This window comes from Alosa alosa, chromosome 11, assembly GCF_017589495.1.
Source record: "Alosa alosa isolate M-15738 ecotype Scorff River chromosome 11, AALO_Geno_1.1, whole genome shotgun sequence".
Classification (NCBI taxonomy): Eukaryota; Metazoa; Chordata; class Actinopteri; order Clupeiformes; family Clupeidae; genus Alosa; species Alosa alosa.
The window spans coordinates 32643168-32664527 of record NC_063199.1 but is presented as its reverse complement, the minus strand read 5'-3'; the positions used below and the strand labels follow the sequence as shown (position 1 = coordinate 32664527).

General features: G+C 42.2%; 1 protein-coding gene across 1 annotated transcript in view; it reads left to right on the top strand.

The window, feature by feature from the left end:
* Positions 1–771: 771 nt before the first annotated feature.
* pparab (peroxisome proliferator-activated receptor alpha b) overlaps positions 772–21360 on the top strand; it is a 38208-nt gene continuing 17619 nt past the window's right edge. The window contains exon 1 of the mRNA XM_048256333.1: positions 772–961. The gene's annotated coding sequence lies outside the window, so the exon portion shown is untranslated. The remainder of the gene's footprint in view (positions 962–21360) is intronic.

Genomic DNA, 21360 nt, shown 5'->3' with positions numbered 1-21360 from the left:
ACATGGCCGACTTGGTCATCTGGAGGCCTGGGCCTGCTCCCAGAAACGGCAGAAACAAACCAGTCATCTGTCAGTGGCCTTGTATGTACAACAGATGCTGTGTGAAGTGTGATAGCGGCATTACAGAATGGGGCTAGTGCTAATGAGCAGTATTAATAATAGTTCACGTGGCATCACCAACAATATGAATTTAACATGTAACAAAGGAACATGGACATAAGGTTATTTCTATTTTTCCATATTGTGATAGGCCTATGTAACAGAAAATGCCTAGCCTAATTCAAGTAGCCTATGGGGGCCTATAATTGGTCTAGCATTTATTAACGTAATGAAAAACACCAGAACTAATCTTTTTAACCCTAAGCATCACCTAGAGTCATTAAAATATCACAACTGATGGATTCAATTCAGCTAATAGGCCTTTTTGAGATTGAAATTTGTTCTCATGCATGTGCACTGGGAGGTGAGGTGAACCACTGATAATCTTTTGAAATAATGAAAAACCTCTGTGGAAACGTTTGGCATAGCCTATATACATGAACAATTCAGATTTTGAAACAATCTTCGCACTAATGTTAATTTCCCCATTGCAAATGACTCATATCAACGACTGAGAAAAAAGGCTGCTGTCATTTCAATGTTAGGGGGCGTCCTGCTCTAGGGAAAGAAGATGCGTTTCTATTCGTTGAAACAATAGGTGTGTCAGGGGGTGTGGGGTTTCTTCTGCACGCCTGTCATTCATGACGCCACATCCGGGCGGTGGGCTGCGCGGCTGCTGCCCTGCTGCGGCTGGAGAGGGAGTTTGACAGCAGCTGTGCTATTGGAGACAAACAAGGACGTGTGTTAGGGGATTTTTTTTACCTTCTTGTTCCCCCACCCCCTGGTCATAGCTTTGACAGTCTCATAGGCTGACGAGTTTCTCGGCGATATGGCAGCTTCGGTCTGGACTGTTCAATGCAAGGTAAACTAGCATTTATTGATTCATATTACTGACCGACTGTTTTCATTGTATGTGGCATGGCTACACAGATCTAATGACACCAAGTAAACAGTCTAGAAATGGACATACAAAGAAATTGAGCCGCTGTGCGATGAAATAGTAGGCTACTTCAGGATTCTGATCTGTGATCAGTAACTGTTTGGGGCTACTATGTATTCGGGCATTGTTATGGTCCAGTTTATTTTTGCATGCACGCCTGCGCATGCAGCCTTGTCGATATCCTGTACTGTCCGTTGTTGTTACATGTAGTCCTTCCAGTCACCGCTTAGAATCATTAATTGCCTCTGAATCTAAACAGGTTATATATGGGAACTTTATTTTACGAAAGTATGTTGCTGCATCTGTTTTGAAACAGATTTAAGTACATCATGCACACTATGTTTTAGTGTCAACCCCTCAACAGGTGCATATATAGGCTATGTTAACTTTCTCCTCACTTTTCAGTAAGCCTACTTTCTCTTTCAATAGGCTACTGTTGATGGCAGGCAGTTTAACTGTCATTAAAGCTATATTATTTCTAACAACTGAAAGAAATGCTATAGGAAACATGAATTTGTTATGGAGTTCTGTTCATCTGTGGCTGTTTCTACCCTGGAGTACAAGGTCATGGTCAGGTGTTGGGATGGGGCAGATGAGCTGTTAGGAGGTAGCTGCTGGTGCTACTGAGTTTTGTCATTTTAGTTCAGTCTGATACCCTCAAGTATTTCACTGACCAACAGCTTTCTATGTTACCCTCATACTTTAAGTAGCCTACAGAAAGCATACAGTAGTGGTAGACTAGCACTTAAGGTAATGAGCATGTGTATCTTAAAATTTGATGCTTTCATAGACAGATGAAATAAGTGCGATGAATAAGACATCTAAACATGTCAATATATGTCAACAGTTTCCTATAGTCACCTACACATCAGTGTCTGGGTCTGGAGTTCATGTGGAACTAGGTGACCTCACCTAGTATGCTATGTGTTGCTCTGTCATCGATGACCTTCAGGTTGTGAATAGTTGCTTTAGAACTTTGTGGCCATTAGTTTGCTCTTCCATTGTCTTGGTCCTCCAGAACAATGAGTAGCTGGTTCAGGCTTTTTCCCTAACCTATGACCCTAAGCTTTGGGTGAGAAATGAAAAATGACATCTTGTGACCTCATGGAACTGTCTGTCTGACTTTTTCAGGTGGGAGGTTTAGGCAGCTTTTCAAAAGCATTTCTGTTCTGTTGCAAGGAGAGCTGTGTGTTATTTGTGCTATTCAGTGCTTTGAACTGGCGCAGCAAATTCTCATGCTTGTTTTCTTTTGCAGGCCTGAGTTTATTGTGATGTTTACTTGTTGTTATAGGCAGGCACTAAACACTGCAAATTACTCCAGTGTGTTTTACACAGACCAGGCTTTTCTGACTGCGGGCAAACTCCACCACTGCACCTTCACGCAGAGCCGGCCTTAGATCCATGTCATACATCATTTCAGAGCCCTGGAACAAGACAGCTTCACAATGGGAGTCCACTTCCTGTTGATTCCATTGTAAATGTTTTATCCAAGAGACATCTTCCCTTTGAGTATCTGTGACGTTAATGTTCCAACAAAGCTGAAGAGCTGCACCATGAAGAGGGTGTTTTGTAAGATGCCATGAAAGAGCCACAGCTTCTCCAAGCATCTCGAAGAGCATGGTGTAAAACAGTTTTACACATTTACCAATTTTGGCTCATTGTGCAAAAAAGCTAAGCTCCACTGAGAAGTTGAGCACAGCAGAGTTGGTCAGACTCTGTGCAAGCAGCAAGCCTGTTTTTAACGCTCTTAACCGGTTATGCATGGAGCACTCTCTCTCTCTCTCTCTCTCTCTCTCTCTCTCATTCATATTTACCAATCCTAAAAATGTCCTGTGACAAACATGTGCCTTATGCCCCTGGTGTTTCAGTAGAGTCTGGGACTGTCTTCTAATGAGAGGAAGGAGTAAAGTATGGCAGCACAACCATGTTAAAGCATGCAGGAGTCTTATCTAGGGAACTGAAACATGACCCATATCCTGTCTTACCTGTCGTAGTCCTGTCTTACCTGTCGTAGTCCCCCAAATCCACAGGCTTCCGAACATATTTAAGGATCTATTTTCCATTAATTAGCCTAGCCTAGCATGTTCTGTGTTAGGAATTTGCAGGTTAGAGAAAGAGACTGTTTTAGTTGTTTGGCACGTTGTGGAGGGGACTTGTGTCAACAAGCGCTGAAGGCGTAACATAACCAGAGGATATGGGGAAATTTGATAAAGTGTGCCATCATAATCTGTGCAAGGTGTTCCATGTTTAAATAACCTGTACACATTGGCTGCTAGGAGGCCATGCGCTTACATAACTGAGCCTAAGAGAACTCTCTTTCATGTTGTCATGGCTCTGGTGACGTGGAGTTTGCAGACAGTTCAAAAGTCCAACTTCAACTCTGGTTTTGGCCCACAGTCAGTCAGACAAATCTTTCAGGGCAAGTTGCCGAGATATGGCCTAATTTCTTTTTAATCCAGAGAGCAGCAGTGATTTTTGAGTCATTTACTTCAATAGCACAGACATGTTGGGACACTCATAGCCATTTCACACAACAGGCTAAGCTATATGTTCAGTTGTTATTTAGCATTGGAAGGCTAACATTTTTAGCCAAAAGACACAAAGGCTGAGGAGAAGGGAGTTTTTTTGTCATTTCCTCTACTAGGTTAGCTACTAGCCAGAGCATAAAGGAATGACCCAGATATTTAGAGGTTGAGGTTTCTGTGCTGTGTACGCATCTGCACACGGTACATTTGCTTTCTGGGTAAATTTAAAACTCTGATCCAGAGAGTATCCTTTACAAAGCTGTTGCTCTTTTCTGGTGTCTAGAATGTACCCAAACCGAGCGTCAACTCAATGGGGATTAATGTTGAGCGCAGTAATGAGGAACCCAGCCATGAATTTTAATTTGGTTCATTTCCTCACAGCTCCCCAACTTGTATGTGATTGTGCCCTACATTCTCACTTAAACGGATAAATGAACCGTTCTGAGGGGGCTCCTGAGGGCATTGACACCCAAAACACTGACTGGGAATATATTCTGAGTGTACTGTATGTTGATGGACTGCACATCCTGTTGCGGCCTGGTGGCGTCTATGCCATATTCCATAACATTACCTTTACTTCATTTCAAATGTGAGTTCTGCAGCATTGGTATGTCTAGACTACTTTTACCTAATACAGGTTCCTGATTCTCTGTGTAAACTACAGATGTCTACCACATTAGACACTACAGATTTCCTGTATGCTTTAGAAATCAGTGGCTACATGTTCCTGGCTTGTGTGTGTTAAAATGTTGTACTGCTTTAGCCTAGTTGTAGAAGCATTGGAATCTGACACCTCTAATCAGTCTGGCTTTTAAAAAACGTTTTCAGAAACGCACAGGAGTAGGGGGGAGGGCTATCTGGTGCTGCTCTCCTGAAACAGGATTTTCAGGTTGAGTTAACAACTGCTTCTTTCGGGGTTTATCACCTAGCTGCTCTCTGTAAGAGCAAACAGCCCTGTCTACTGCACAGGGTTAGTAACAGTCCTTTAGCAGCAAATCTTTCACAGGTGTGCAGTTAGAGAGATCCCACAGTAGCATCTCACCCAAATCCTATCCATAATCCAAGTCTCCTCACACAGATAGCATTGTTGTTGTAATAATGAATAGTGATTTGTGTGCCTAAGAGTACAGGTGCATCTAAAACAAAATGGAATATGGTGGAAAAGTCCAGTGCCCTGCCCAATTGCTCGGGAAACCATTGCTGGTGTTTTCTCTGAATTAGCTGGTTAGAGCTTCTCTCAGGTCAGTTTTACTGTATTATACATTCTTTATTCTAACATTTTGAGATACTGTTTTTTTATTTCTATGAGCTATAACCCATAATCATCAAGATTAGTATAATCTAGATTATATGTAAGTTTCACTTTTGTAAATAAGTTGCTGAAACGTTTTTCCATGATATTCAATTTTTTTGAGATGCACCTATATGTGTGTGTGTGTGTGTGTGTGTGTGTGTTTTGTATGTGTATTTGTTTTTGCTTTTGTATTTGTGTGCACCGGCATGAATTTGAGTCAAATGCCTTATACAGTCAAGTGTGTATAGAGAGGCAGACCAATAGACAGCCTGCACACACTGCCATGCCTCAGCTTTAAGTGTTCTCCTGAGGATCCCTCAGCCTCTCTCGCCGTCTGGCTGACATCTTCATTGGCCTAAGTGACTGAGCCCCAGTCGCAGACTTATGCTAATCAGCTCTGAGGAGATTGTCGGAGAGCTAATGATAAACGAGTGCACACTGCAGTCTTGCGCCCCCGGCTCAGCCTGAGTGCCCTTTGACCCTGAAGCCTGAAGCTTTGGTCCTGGCTATGTTCGGTGGTGGCAGACCAAGTCGCCCGGGCTGGTGAGGGTTTGACCGTTCGAGAGTGGCCATGTTACTTTGCGGAACCCTTCCCCCTCTCTGCCTCACGCATGTCAGCTGGCGGGCTGTCTCTCGCTCTTCTGCGTGCCTTGTAAAATCCTTTGCATGCATCAGAGCTGTAACATTACCACTGAGTGGAGAAGAGAGCCTAAGCCAAGCAGAATGTAAACCTCTCTCTCATTCCTCTACTCCATGATTGTTTCAGAGGGCTTCTGAAATATGAAATCCTTCAGGAATACATTCCTGCAGATCAGGAACAGTCGGAATCGGGTAAAGGGTTTACGTATTGGTCGATAATTTTGTTTTTCTTTCATATATTTTTACCATTTCATATGGTATTACATGTGCTTGACGTTATGATCTGCAAGAGTGTGGAGTATAACAGGCTTGGCTGTTTAGGCAGCTGACAATTGTGACACTGAGGACTTTGGGGGGTAATTAGATATGTTTGCTCTCTGGCCCAGCCTGATGCCAAAGGTTGGCCGTTCTTCTCTTCTCCACGATCTAGCTAGCGAAGAAACCCTCCCCGCCTCCCTGCTGTTAAATCAGCCTTAGAGGTTCATCAACAGTAGCAGCATGGCCATTCTCACCTGCTCTCCCCTAACAGGGGTTAACAGAAGGACTCGCTTGGCATCAAGGGCAAAAGCTCCTCTTCTGTGGCGATGCAACAAAGCTGTTCTCCAGGCTGTGCTCACGCGGGACTCGAGTGGTGTCGTCTGAAATACCTCCCACTCGAATGCTCGGCCGAATTTGGCAGGCAGCGCTCAGGGGGTGGGGGAAGTGATGTGGGGGCAGAGGGGTTCAGCTCAGCGTAATGTTGCACTGGAAAATCCAGCGGGGGCCACACAGCTGCTTTTCAGAGAGAAGCCAGGGCCGTTTCACTCTGTCCTGATACGAGGAACATTAAACAAAGTCGCCGCAGAATGAGACAAAAAAACACCTCCATAGATTGCCATGTTCACATGTGCATGCCAGTCCCCCTGTAATTGACCAATTTCACAGTGTCCAGGTGTCCGGCTTCATTGATGTTGATGATGCCTTAATTGGCAGGGTAAAATGTCTTCCTGTTTCTGTCTTTCCTGTGGACTTTTCTTTTGCTGTCTATGGGACAGTGCTCTTCCACAGGAAGTTGATTTACACAGCGGCCCCATCTTGTGAAATGGGCTAATTGTTTGGGGGAAGGAAAGCTCATGTGTTGTGTTACGAGTGGTTTTCTGTGTGCAGGCTGCGAGAATACTGTTTTCTTAAAAAGGAAAAGTCAGATGTTCTTCAAATATGTGACACCCCCATGGCAACTCTAAGCCGCCCTGGGAAGACCTCTCCCTGATTCTCGCCAGATGAATTTCGCTCCGCCTAGCTCCACTCACATCCATCTGGGATCGCTTCCGTTAAGAGTGATTTCAGCACGAGATTGTATGGTAGAGCCAATCAGGACGCAGGGCGGGAGTTTCATAGATGTGACGTAGTGTAGAAGCGACTGTGAGACTGTTCTCAGCGTCACGGGTTGGCTTCGATGTGAGTGGTTGAAGTAGATGACAATGTCAGTAGATGACGGACAAGTGGCTTATCCAATCAAATGCAAGGATTTTTGATAAGGTTTGATAAGGCCCAGCTTTCTGAAACACCACTCCAATGGATCGATCCCAGATGGATGAGTGGAGGTAGAACGAAATTCACGTTGGCGAGAGTCAGGTTACAAGTGAACTGCATTAGTATGGTATTGCAACAGAGTTGTCTTATCCAATGTGAATGGCGCTATAGATTTGAACCTTGATTCAAAGTCTTCATTTGATGTGACTTTCTCTGTGCAACAGAACTCAACGAAACAAACAGAATTAAGCAATGCGGTTGGCACCAGTGGGTTCCGAAGCGTAGTTTGTCAACATGCGAGTAACCCCCACCGCCCGTTGTCCGTCCCTCGTGGTGAGAGCGTAATGTCAGTGTGGGCCCAGCAGCAGCTGAGGTGATCTTTTAGCCGCTGCAAAGGACTGGCAGCGGTCCAGGGCCGAGGACGTTGGCTGCCCTCCTGTCCATCTTTGCCCCCCTGGCTGTGATGTCTGATGCCAGAGCTGTCTGTCTCGGCTGAGAATAGGGGCAGCTGTGGGAGTGAGGGGTGCAGAGCTGCACGTCTTTGGTGGGGAAGCGGAGTCTGTCGGATGCCCCACGGATTCCATCGATGGGGGACAAATGTTTTAGGACGCACGCCCTGAATCAGCTGACCCTGCTGATCCAAAGGAATGGGTTGGGGTTTGGAATAGGACGGTATTGCCAGTCGTCTGTGGGGCTTGGCTGCCGAGCCTTACTGTACATTGCAGCTCCGCTGCGAGTCATGAAGTTGCATGTGCAGAAAACTTGGCGGGGTTTCAAGAGGTGAAGCAATAAAAGTCCTCAAAAGTCTCCACCACTCCATCGCTTTCCCCAAACGCACCGTCAGCCAGGACACAACCACAGAGTGTTGAAATGCTCGTCTAATGTTGGATCTTGATGACCCCTTTAGAAATCAGCAGCTGGGAGCTGGCCACAGAAGCGCTCCGCAGCGATGAGTTGAGACCATAGACTGTAAAAAATATGGACAAAGCGTCTGTGACGTCACCCATAGATTTTCTGAAGAACGGTTATAAAGCCGTTTATGGGGGGTATGGGCAGCGCCATCTTGGAAAACCTTTGGGAAATCCTAACCCCGCCCACCTCCTGGCCAATCCATATATGGGTAAAGGGGCGGGGCTCTGTATGAGACTGGGCAAGCCAGTGAACCCGCCTCGTCGTCAGCCGAGCAGCCTCAGCTAAGCTATCTGTAACGTTAGGCCTACAAGATGGACTGGCACAGACGTTGCTGTAACATAATTTGCTGGTAAGTTTGATCTGCTAACATGAAGTTTATGTATATTTCTTAATGCCATGTTCAGACACTTTTTAATTTTGTATGCTGAAAGGTATTCGGGTGAACAGTTGAAAAGTTGAGAATGAAGAGTTGAGTTTGCAGATTCTAGCTTCTAGGTAAAATAAACTAACGTTAGCTATCCCTCCCTTGCTGAAGTTACGGAATAACGTAGAGTAATTTAGCAGTTTAGCGTTACAGGTTCAGCAACTCATACTGACAAAAATGTATCTTTGCCTTTATTGTTTTGTGAACGTTACCCATCTCATATCCTCAGTGGCAACCATCATTTTAACGTTAATTAATTTACGATAACATCAGCCAGCTCGCTGTATTCTGTCAACGTGTGTTGTGAATTGATAACAAAATCGTAGTAGGGTATTAGTTAACTTGTACATCATTAATTATTTTTGATTAACTCATAAGATCACATTTTGAAATCGCTATTAGGGGTTTGCACGGCGTGTCATCAGATCTGGACATTGCCATATTGGAGATACTCGCCTCATTAGAAAATATTAGGCACTGGCCGCCGCCAGCCTCTTGCCATCTGGATGGTTAACTTTGCTAGCTAGCCAGCTAGCTAGTTCCTATCTGACGAACGAGTAGTGTGACAACGGCATTCTTATGGAAACGTTGGTGCTGTTGCGAGTTGTTGCACTGGTTTGAATCCACAGTTTACGTGTTGAATTACACAATAAAACGTGTTTTGCAGTAAGTTGCTGGTTTGTAGAATGTAGCACTATCAGCTCGCTCAGTCTTGTTGCGAGTCCTGGCTCTCTCTGCTGACTGCCTCCCTCTCACCGCCAGCAATTTTAAACTGTGTGACGTAATACAAAAAAACATGGCTGACTTGGATGTGGGCTGGGCTTGATGTCAAGCCCTGCCTTCCCGCAGGAGCGAGAGGCTCCTCGTATCCCTAACATCGTCAAGGAAAATGGTTAATTATTGCAGTGTTTTAGGTTGTACCAATAGGTCATACTGAGAAAAACATCTGGTGTAGGTATCGACTTCCAAAAGTTATTAAAAAACCAGGGAGAAGGGCCAATAATGTCAGAATTTCAAAATATCGCGCCTTTTCTTGTGGTCCAAGTCCTGCCCTATATGCCTTTGCATCTTAGACGCATTTTAATGAGCTTTTCTGTTGTTTAGACACGCTGCAATCACTTTTTTGGGGGCAGCCGTGGCCCACTGGTTAGCACTCTGGATGTGCCCTTGAGCAAGGTACCTAACCCCTCACTGCTCCCCGAGCGCTGCCGTTGAAGCAGGCAGCTCACTGCGCCGGGATTAGTGTGTGCTTCACCTCACTGTGTGTTCACTGTGTGCTGTTTGTGTTTCACTAATTCACCGATTGGGTTAAATGCAGAGACCAAATTTCCCTCACGGGATCAAAAAAGTATATATACTTACACTTATACTTACTTAATTAGGGGTTTGCACCGACGTCACGTTCTGGCCGGTAACTATGGTAACCCAGCACGCGCAGCCATATTGGCGATACTCAGTGAACATAGCTGCCAACTCTCACGCATTGGCCGTGAGACACACGCATTTGATTAGTTTCACACACTCACACGCCACACTCCCCCGATTTCTCACGCAGATGCCTGAAAAATGAGTTTAGCCTATCTATAGATCTACCTGTTGAGCCACGATTATGCTTTCAGAGACGGTGAGAGGGTTCAAGAGCACCCCCTGTCTGTGGACTTTTCTCAATTTTCTCTCATTTGCAATGCTACTTCAGAAGCCGTCCCAGGCGCATTCCCCCCGCATTTCCCCGGCTTTAGGTATGCTTTGAGTATTATTGAGTATTTTTCACGCTGAAGTGTCAACCTGGGAGGTCAAATACCTGGCAGATGAGGTTCAACTAAACTAAACCTATACATATGATATCACACATCAGGTCACACATGCGGAATCTAAGCTTTCCAATGATGTTAGCGCCAAGTTGCTGTGATAAATGGTTCATGAGAAAATTAACATTGAACCGACGTGCAATTTAGGCTAATCATATTTGCATTTTGCACACAGTGCACACCCATTACTCTCGGTTTAATATTTCACTAACCCTTCACACAACACGTGGCAAACCCAATATCACAATAAACATCAAACGTACCGAATACGAGGATATAAAGCATGCCTCTGTGCAATAAGTGGTTCCTGAGTAATCCGGTTTTGAAATTGCAACACATTTCTACATAGCCTCATTGGAGCGAAATTATAATGTATTCTAATGTAAACTATTTGTCAGTAGGCCTACATAATTTTTTGTAAATTGCTCAGCCATAGATTATCCCACTATCATGGTTCTTATATTGTCAGGTTCCAGCCAATCCCATTACAGATAAATAAATATATTTATATTGGCATGCTTCCTAGTGACATTAATGCAAAAATATGAAGAATCAAATAATGAGACACAAATATTGATATAAAGCCTGACATAAGCCATATGCAAACATTCACATCATGCAGATATGGGTACATCCTGAAAAAGGAATAGCATGTAGGCTATAGGCTATGGCTATTACAATGACCAATATATTATCTTAAATAAACTAGCTGAATAACACAGGTGACCACTTCTGCATAATTTCATGGAGTGCTGAAATGTACAGACATTTTTGAACATTTCTGAACTGTGAAATGTAGCATATGTTTTTTGTTGTGGTTGTGAACTTATTGCAATATCACCATAACTATTCCACCTGTGTGTGCATGGTTATAATTCTGAAGTGCAAAATAGCTTAGGCTATAGCACAAATATTTCCATAAAAAATAAGCAAGTCTGACCTCTGAATTTATTTTGAAAGTGCACCTGATTGATGCATTTAAAAGTTAAAATATACAAACTTTCTTAAATTCTTACAAAACACCCACCCACTTTTTTTAAAATTGTTAGTTTGGACACCCCCACTTTTGCCGTGTGAAAAATACCAGTGCTGTTTTTTCAGCATCTGTTTAGTGCTTCATTGTCATTTTCATTGGATTCTCCCATTTGCGTGTAAATCGCTCATAAACTTTTTTTTTTGTTACACACATTCTCCCATTCCACTTCTGTCACACACACAGTGACAAGCGCCAAATCCCCGCTGAAGTGTTGAAGAGATCAGTCGTCCCCCTCACTTTTGATAAGGTAAAAAGCCTTATAGGTACGCCAAATAAATAATAACCTATAGGTTTACGCTAGGCTAGGTAAAACTCCCCATTAACAGCATCACGTCACTAACCACAGCTAAGACTGCACAATCTCTATTCACTGTTGGATATCTGAAGCCAGTTTGTCTACTTAGATACTGTAAATCCTCAAATTATGGCCAGGGTCTTAAGACAAAGTACAGGCCTTTAGGGGCAGGATTGTATTCGAGACAGCCCTTTATTTCTTATGCAAGTTTTATTTTGAGACATGCGTTTCTTGGAGCGGCATACTGGTAGGCCTTCAAAAGCATGACATTTTCGGTTTAGTTTGATATTTAATTTACTTTTGGACTGTTTGATTATATTGTTAAATGTTGGGACTGATGGGCACTGAAATTTGGGGAGGTATTTGATGATCACTATTACGTTCCATGTAGTTGAAAGAGTGTTGGGATTTCAAACAAACCTTTCATGCGTTCATTGAAGGTCATGGTGCTATAATGGAAACCTTATTGAATAGCCAAGTAGCCTATATATTGAGTTATTTTTAAATTATGCATGATTTTTTTATTAATTTCGTAGGCTGGCTTTATTTTGTTATATAGAAGTATCTAAATAACCTGTTAAATGTACCAGAATTCAGGAAATTGCATCTAGTCCAAAAAATTTTTTCCTGGGGAGGACCCCATACCCCCTGCTAAAATGTCCCACCCACTTTCAGAATGCCTCCGACGCCCATGGTCCTACTAGTAGGCTAGATCCCTTAGATACCAATGTTAATTTAACTCTGGGACCCTGGTCCCAGGGATGGATTACTGCACGGGCCTTCCGGCCCAGACCCAGGGGCCCAAGGTGTCAGGGGCCCTGAAGCCCAAGCCTTTGCATGGAATCATTGCCTCAATATCAACACATCAGGATGTAGGCTATGAATTTGATTGAATTTAGTATTGGCCATCCCCAAAATGCACCAGAATACAGGAAATCACATCAAACAAATGAAAAAATTCTGGGGGAGGACCCCCAACCCCCCCTTCCACATATGCGACAATTAGTGGGGAGCCCTTAATACATGTGGGCCCAGGGGCCCGAAAGTTCATAATCCGTCCATGCCTGGTCCCTACACCTGAGAACCACTGATGTATGTTTTTTTTACTGTACGGTATAATGCTGAATGAGCTGGTTCCGCAGCAAAATTTGGGTTGGCCCCACCAAATCTCACTCCAAGGTTTTGAAAAGTTGCTGAAATGAAGTACAATGGAGTATTACAAAAATTGTCATGTCTAAACAACAGAAAAGCTCATCAAAATTTAAGATGCAAAGGCATATAGGCCCAAGGGGCAGGGGGGCTTAACGTTCGAGAGCAAACTATCACTGAGGCCAAATAGGTTTTTGAAATTCAATTTTTGGCACTTTGACCAAATAACAGTTACAGCTGAAGCGTTTTAAGCCTTTATATGAACTTTTTCTATTTCCGGAGTAATACAACATTGTGTGATTGGCGTCATAACCTCGTAACTGACTTACAGACTGCGTAATAAACTTTTTTCCGAAATCAATGCTAAAGTGACGTAATAAGCATACAGCCAGAGCGGGTGAAAGCGTCGCACAGAAGCAAAATAACCGTATTCTCTGGATAAGAACGAAAGCATCGGAGCACAACATTTCAGCGATGTTTTGATGGATTGACAGTAGCCTAGGCTATGAATGTGGCGTGTGCTGTTTATATTAAATCACATTTATCTACGAACAACTAGGACATTTAGAACAGTAATGTAGACATGGTGGTAACGAAGTAAGTGGCTACATACCCATGATACTGCAGACTCGTAAAATTAGTTAGAAAATAAGGCAGAAAAACGACAAGTTTCCTCATGCTGCTTCCTTATGTTGGAATGTGCAAAAATGTACAAACAATCAAGAGGATGCCTTCTTGTATGTGATTTCTGCAACAGTGATCCTGCAAACGTGTTGATAGCCTATTGATGATTTATATCCTGTAGCCTAAAGCATGTCACACAGTAGCCTAGCCTACAGAAAACTAGGCTATGTGATGTGATATAATGATAACTTGTATGCCTACAATGGTTTATTAAACATCATAGTCATTTATTAGTCAGTCATCATGTTCATGTTAATGAATAGGAAGGACACCTAAACGATAGCCATAAACCAAAATTTCGCGCAGTATCTGCCGTGAGTCCCTATGCGTGAATCACGAGCTCCTTCCAGCTGACTCTGGCAGATCTCGTGGACAGTCAGTCACGATCGATTATTTAATAAATAAATGTGAATTACGAATAATAATAAAAAGCTTCTACCCAATGTGACTTTTTTCCATGAACTGTAAAAGAAAACACGTTTTTTCCAGCTGTATTCTGCATAAAGAGTAAAGTAAATTATGTACTTATTTCCGGAATTGACGTCACTTCCTGGACTCGTCTGAGGCTGGTCTAATGGGTCTGAGGTCTCTCAATGACTTAACCCCTACTGCTTTCTATTTTGGCAGTTCACCATGGGGAGGAGGTGGAAAGGAGGTCCATGGGCTCTAACCTGGGCCTAGAGGTCCAGGTGAAGTGGTTTGGCTGGGGTGTGGTGATATTGAACCCATTGAGACTATACAGTACATTTCACTTTATGTCTATTGATGGACTGTTACACCTACCCTTTACTTATGCCAAACCCATTTCTGTTCTTTAAATATCAGAAAGCAAACTTACTGTTGATGGCACTGAACTTGCACTTGGAAATGTTTATGGAACTTTTCTGAACTGTGAATTACATTAAAACTCATGCCAAACCAATTTGCCTGTGCTTTCAAAAACATTTACCGGTATACAAATCCGTCAGCTTCAGTCAGTAGGTTGAATTGAAGACCCAGATGCAGAAGTAAAGGTGATTTTTTACTTGTATATCTTGAGCATTACAGGTAACCACTGAATTTGTGAAACTAAAATAACAAAAACTAATATGTACTAAGCTAGTACATAGTCAATACATATTAGATCACTTTAAAGACAGACAGATGCAAATGCTGTAAATACAGGTAATCATCAAGGAGTCTGCTGGTGAACAAAGTCCTTGAAGTCAGAAACTGCCACTGCTCAATGACTTGTGCTCCATCTGGTAGGATTTCAAAATGTTCCAGATCTGAAAACAGAAATATTGGTATGTCACATCCTTGAACACACAACTCACAAATTAAGCTAAAAAAATATAGTTTTATGTGGCAATCATAGACTGTGGAGGCAATTTATGACAACAACGAAGTAAGATTTGCAGACTCACTCCCAATACTTATAATGAACAACAAACTCACAGAACACTTAGCTGAATGGGGACAGGACACGCATATTCAACTATTACACATGCCCTGTTTATGCGGGCAATAAGAAAAAACAAATGTGGTGTATTTAAAGTAATGTAGAATAACTATTTCTTGTATTTTTGTGTTTTCAGTGAAACAGTGTAAGCTCATATCTACACCCTATTGAGGTAGTTATTAACAGTTAGGCCAAGGTCCAGTCAAACAGTAGCCAGCCACTGGTGCCATATTGTTTAATTATGCAATCTGTATCCAACCAAAACCTGCTGATTTGAAGGCATAATACAACTACTTTCCGTGTGTGACTTATCAAAAGATGCTAATGATAATTATTTTGATAGTTATTGCACAGATGTGCCCTGGACTGCTCACAATAAAAGGCCACTCTAAATGTCTGAAATGCATTCATGTTTGTTCAGTATATGGTAACGATGTCTGGAATATACAACCAGTAGGTTGCTCCAATTGAAAAATGAAAAATGTCAAAGTACCATGGAATCAGTGCTGAAGTGATGCTTCTGAGTGTCGACTGCACAGACGAGAATTGAAGTTAGGAGTCCAGAGCCCTCTCCAGCACCCAGCCTGTCTGGATTACCTACAGGGAAACATTGCATAGACAAGAAGTGTTCGTTCAAATTTGTGTTTAACAAATAAATGCCATCAATAAGAGTTTCAAACGTCAGTTATAACTAACACCAGTTATGGTGACTAGCTATCGCTTGTTCTCACAGCTCCATGTTCAAAGTATACGGTCAATGGTTAATAGCGGTTCACAATTTTGCCTCAGACAACAAGCCTTTTAATGCTTCGGCTGAAGTTATCATATGAACAAACCGTTTTTTTTTTTTTTATCTTAAACGTGACAACCCAAAGACTGTATAAATTGGACTAAGCATTTCCACAGAGCGTATTTACAAAGGGTTTTTAAACGAGAACATGCTTTGTTGCCCCAGTATGTGTGAACTAACGTTAACTTTATAGCTGTCTGTTCTGTTAAGCTAACTCATAACGGGAGCACAATGGTTTTCACTAAACAAGTTAACTAAATGTATGTGTGTGCTTCTGCCATTCGGTCATCATTTTCGACATTAACTTATTTGAGGCGATTTGACGCTAACGTAGCCTAACGTTAGTGCCCACTCTATGCTAAACTAGATGTACCGCATAGCGGTACAAAATATGACCGCCGCTCAGCCCTGTACATCCATTCCGCGAAAATAAATCACACTTCAATTTGTCTCCATCTTTTACTCCATTCCCCACTCTTGAAACTTTTGTGTATGCTTGTTTGGCATGCCTGAGTGTGTGTGTGCGGCTGCACAGAAAGTAGCCTACTTGTGCTGAAAAGGTGAATAGATTGTAGAATAGCCAAAGAAGATGTAGCATTGTTATAAAACCTTTAAAATCTCTAAACAATCACAAGTAGGGCAGTTCATCACAGTTCATCCATTGCAACTGGATTGATGAAAGGTCACTTACACCTGTAGGCTACATTGTATTTGGGAAAAGCAAAAGGTATCAGCATAATGTTATTTATTTATTTATTTATTTATTTTTTATGTATTTATAAACAAAAACATCTCTGTCAGTTCCATGACGTTTTCAACAGCTATCAAAAACAAAGGTCATTTTTGGATGGATGGATTTTTTGTGAATGTTTCTTCTTCTACATAAGATTTTAGTCATCTTTAGTTCATGTAATACTTTGTCAATGCACAAATTAAGTAACAGTAGTCTGAAACGTTATTGTTAATGCACAAATTAAGTAACAGTAGTCTGAAACGAAATGCTGTTTTACATCTAACCAGTGGTGCAAATAACTGACATGTCCAAATGGGCCTTGATGAAATGCGTCGCTAGACTGTTCATACACATTTTAACGGGCCAAAGTTGAAGAGCTTTTGTCCGTTATTGTTCGTGCAAATATAGGCTGATTCATGTTCCCTTGCATTGTGTAACTGAGGTCCATGGCTAGTCTGGCTTTCATCAGACCAAGCTCAATCTTTTAAGAAATCAAAAAATAAATAGCGGGCAGATCAGGCTGGGTTCACCCAGCCTAGTCCATAGGCACCCGATATTGTTTAATTTTCAGATTGAGATATACACGCTCTGGCTATTCTAAATGCAAAAAATGCATTAGGGAGTTATGACAAAACTGTAACTAACAAACTAGATCCTAATAGAAAGCTGTTAGCTTCCCTAAGCTACAGGTAGGATTATAAGGTAGGCCTATTTACAACATAAATTGTCAATAGGCTATGCTGGCGACACAATAAAATCTCCTTTGGAAACCAATGGCTTACTTAACTTACAGTATCAAAGCGGACTTAAACTGCCATATCGTGGGCGAAAAGTTGTAATAACATTCACGCAGTTCCATGAGTCAAGGAAAGCCGAATGAAGTAGCCACTTCTAAATGGGACCCACTACACAGTAGCTTAAGGTGTGTTGCTAAAGCAGCCATAATGAAATGAAGGTGTCATTGTTTGGATACTTCACACACACGTGCTTTTTAATTTCACAGACTACAACTACCAAGCTGGAATCAAAGCACATCGATTCCCCTCTCACACCCTGCATGCACTTAAAACAAAATAAACAGGCGCCTCAGTCTCACGATGTATAGGCAAAACTGTATCAGACCGGTGTAACGTTGGTAAATCTTCCATTGCACAGAATGATTTTGTAGCACGTGCAATAAATGACAGTCGAAAAGATACAAACAGTGCTGCTATCAATTTGCTTGGTATAACCGCATTTATAGTTTTCTACAAATGCAATCAATCAAATGGGCCTCCATCACTCAACCAACGCTAACGTAACATTACCTAGGTCCTTATTGATATTACAAGATTAACGTACCTGCAGTAAAAACCAAGCATGTCCGATAAACATCCTCACTTCATCCTCACTTACACTTCATGTGAACATCGTCCTGTCCTTATTAGATGTTCGCCATGCGTAAATTACAGTCCTTGTAGGAAGTGTCCATTATTTTTTCAACCCACTTTTAACTTCCAAAAAAAATTACGTCTCACTGCAACGATCGCCATCTAGTGGACAAACGACTACTTATCGCCAATACTGAAAATGCAGCCATGATGATGATGATGAATATTTTGGCTTTCTTTTGATCCTATTGAATTTGTAATTATGTATCGGCCGTTCTAATACCGATAGTATGTGGGTGCCTGTGTGTGTGCATGTTTATATGTGTGCACCGCCATTTACAGGCCAATGAGTGTACAGTCACTAAATGTACACATAACCAAATTTTTAGCCCCTGGATGAAATTCCCATGGATGAAATTCTACTAAAATTTGGCAGTTATGAACCCCCAACTGAAGATAGGGGGCAAATAATATTGCAAATGAGTGATTATGAGCCAGGTTGATGTGGGCCCTTGAGACCAACATACCATAAAAGATTCACAGAGAACTGTGTCTGCCCTACCCTCCTTTCGGGGTCCAGTCCAGCGGGGGCTGCAGATGAAAACTAAAATGACGGTTCCATGCTATCCATGTGGGGTACATGCCCACCAAGTTTTGTGTACCCGGTCTTTCAGTGTCCCGGAATCCTTGTTGGTGTACGTCACTAAATGTACACATAAATTATTTTATTGTAAGGCCCCCCATGAACGAAAGTACACAAAACTTGGCATGCATTCAGAGGGTGTCATAATGATCCTACACTTTAAATTTCGTGCAGTTTTGACCTTGTCAGCCAGAGATATTGAGATGAAAACACCTCATTTTTTTGCTTTTTAATTTTTTACTAGGTGGCGCTTATACATGAAATAAGTGGTAATGGGATGGGTTGACATGCCCCTTAAGACCAACATACAAAAAAAAGGTGGACCTCTAGGCCCTACGGTTCTCGAGATATTCACAGAAAACTGTCTCCGGCCACCTACAGGCCAGTTGGTGTATAGTAACATAAATTAATTTATTGTGTGGCCCCCCCATGAACGGAATTCCACAAAACTTGGCGTGCATACAGAGGGTGTCATAATGATCCTACACTTCCAATTTCGTGCAGTTTTGACTATGTTAGGATTATAGGTTACAGATACCTTCAATTACACCACCTCATTTTTACTTTTTTTGTGTTTAACTAGGTGGCTATACATGAAATGAGTGGTTATGGAATGGGTTGACATGGCCCCTTGAGATCAACATACAAAAAAAAAAATGGTCCTCCTAAACCCTACGGTTTTGAGATATTCACAGAAAACTGTGTCTGCCCTACCCTCCTTTTAGGGGGTCCAATTCAGCGGGGGCTACAGATCAAAACAAAAAGCGATGGTTCCATGCTATCCATGTGGGGTTACATGTCCACCAAGTTTAAGTGTACCCGGTCTTTCAGTGTCCCGGGAATCATTGACGGAAATTTGGGCATCGCGAAAAAAAAAAAAAAAAAAAAAAAAACCTAAACCTATAGTCACAAACTCTTGCCGTGGCATCATAATAATGCTAACATCTAGTCAGAGAGGGTTAAAGCGGAGCTAGTAATCAAGGATCTTTGATCTAGTGCTAGCTGCTACGTGAAATAGTAGTGGAGTAGTAATATCACTTAACGTTACCTGAAAAAACTGGAACGAAGTCTTCTGAAAGTGTCGGTTAGTAGGCTTCAATTAATAGCTTAGCAAACAATTGTATGTCAGCTTTTTGAATAAAGATGTTCAGAAAGGATGTGGTAACTTTGTGTAGAATCATGGCTGAGACGTCAAAGTTTCAGGGTTTCCACTTTCCACTCAGCTGGCAACCTGCTGCTGTATGCCTCGACGTCAGCCGTCAATCAAGCCGACCACGCCCTTAATTATTCATATATGTTATATCTAAATGTGATCTAAACTAATGAGTTAGAAAAAAAATTCACCCCCCTCACAGTTGTCAGGCACTGGGAAACTATCGAAAAGTACAATAAAAGTCTATGGGACCAGGCTTTAAAAACATGTTTTTACGCTGTGAAAACGGACATTTTAACATTGGAGTCTATGGACATTTGCTCGCTTTTGGGACCAGTCCCTAGCGGATTTTAGATGTATTGCAGTTTTTCGAACTTCCGGGTAGGCTTCATTGTTCAGATTAGAATGTTGCCGCTTAGTTGAGACACAGGTGTCATGGTCAGTGGCAGGTCAGTCCGCTTAGTTTTAGATAGACGTAAAGGAGGCTGAGATAGTCACAGTGTGTAGGGCAGAAACGTACAAGAAATGAAAGAACCCAAATGACACAGTCTGAGACAAGCACAGCGCTTGAGATTAGGTGCATGTCTTTTGTGTGTGTGTGTGTGTGTTTGTGTGTTTGTGTGGATATGGACGTGATCGTGGGTGAGACCGATAGAGACAGAGCAGCTTAGTGACTGACTGTCTTTGGTTCAATTGTAAACAGCTCTGGCAGGTTGTTACGAGGGCTAATTTGTTATTTTGCCGGCAACAGGGAAGGTCAGGGAGAGGTGAGATCAGGTCCATTCAGTGTGTGTGTGTGTTAGGGGTGTAGTAACAGTACACAAAAATCACATCATGGTTCTTGACGTTAATGATGATAACTGACATATGGTCCACCACTTAATATACTTGTCTGGGAAGTCAAAATATGCTTACTGTTGATTACTGTTGAAGACTGCATAAGAGCCTAACATGTGCGCGTTTGTGCGTGCGCATGCGTGTGTGTGTCTCTCATATGCGTATTGCATTTTAGTCCAGGTTTAATTACTTGTGTTGTGAAACACTCATCTGTCAGATCATCAACTGCAATAGTGGAGCCCTAAGGGCAGTGTTGTGAAACTGAGTTTGGAGGCACACTGCTCTGAGCTGCCTGTTCCTTAATGTAGTGTTGCATTTCAAGTCACGCAGGGCTCAAGTGACAGATATGCTGCTGAAATATGCGTTTCAGTTGCTTTCCCCCCTCATTTTATTGTTTCATTTGAGTTTGTGCAAAGTCAGCAGTGTGGAGGCCTATTGCTACTTCCTCTAGGACCGCGTATGCCTGTGAACGTCCAGTAGTAACAGCAGCAGTGTGAAGACAGTAGCCTAATGGAGAATGCGGACAGCAGTTTCAATATTCCTACTTCGCAGATGTTCTGTGGAGCCCAAAGATAGACACATAGATCACATATCATGAGATGTACCACACATCATTACATCACTGAGATGGGAATGTCCTCCTCCAGGCTGTCAATCATCCAGATGAACTGCTCAGAAATATTCTAATGTGCAAGTCGAGTGTTCTTAAGGTATACAGTAGTTTTGTGTGTTGACACTGTCCATGAACCTCAGCTGCCTTTAGTTGTTGTAGTTGTTGTGATACGATATCAGCACTCAACCCTGAGCGTGTGGAGTATTTAAAGTCCTCTATACAGTGGAACTCAGATGGTGCCTGTTACATAATACAGTTACTGCATGTCTAATGTCCTGTACACACATGTCTAATGTCCTGTACACGCTCAATGAGTCAGCTAAATAAAAGAGTAATCAGTTGTGAAGCCCTCATCAAATCAAGTGGTCAATTTAAACATGGCTCGTGGATTTGTTTGTTTCCAAGTGATGTGAATCATTGTACAAAGCGAAAGATTTAGATTTTTTTTTTCACATGCTAGAAG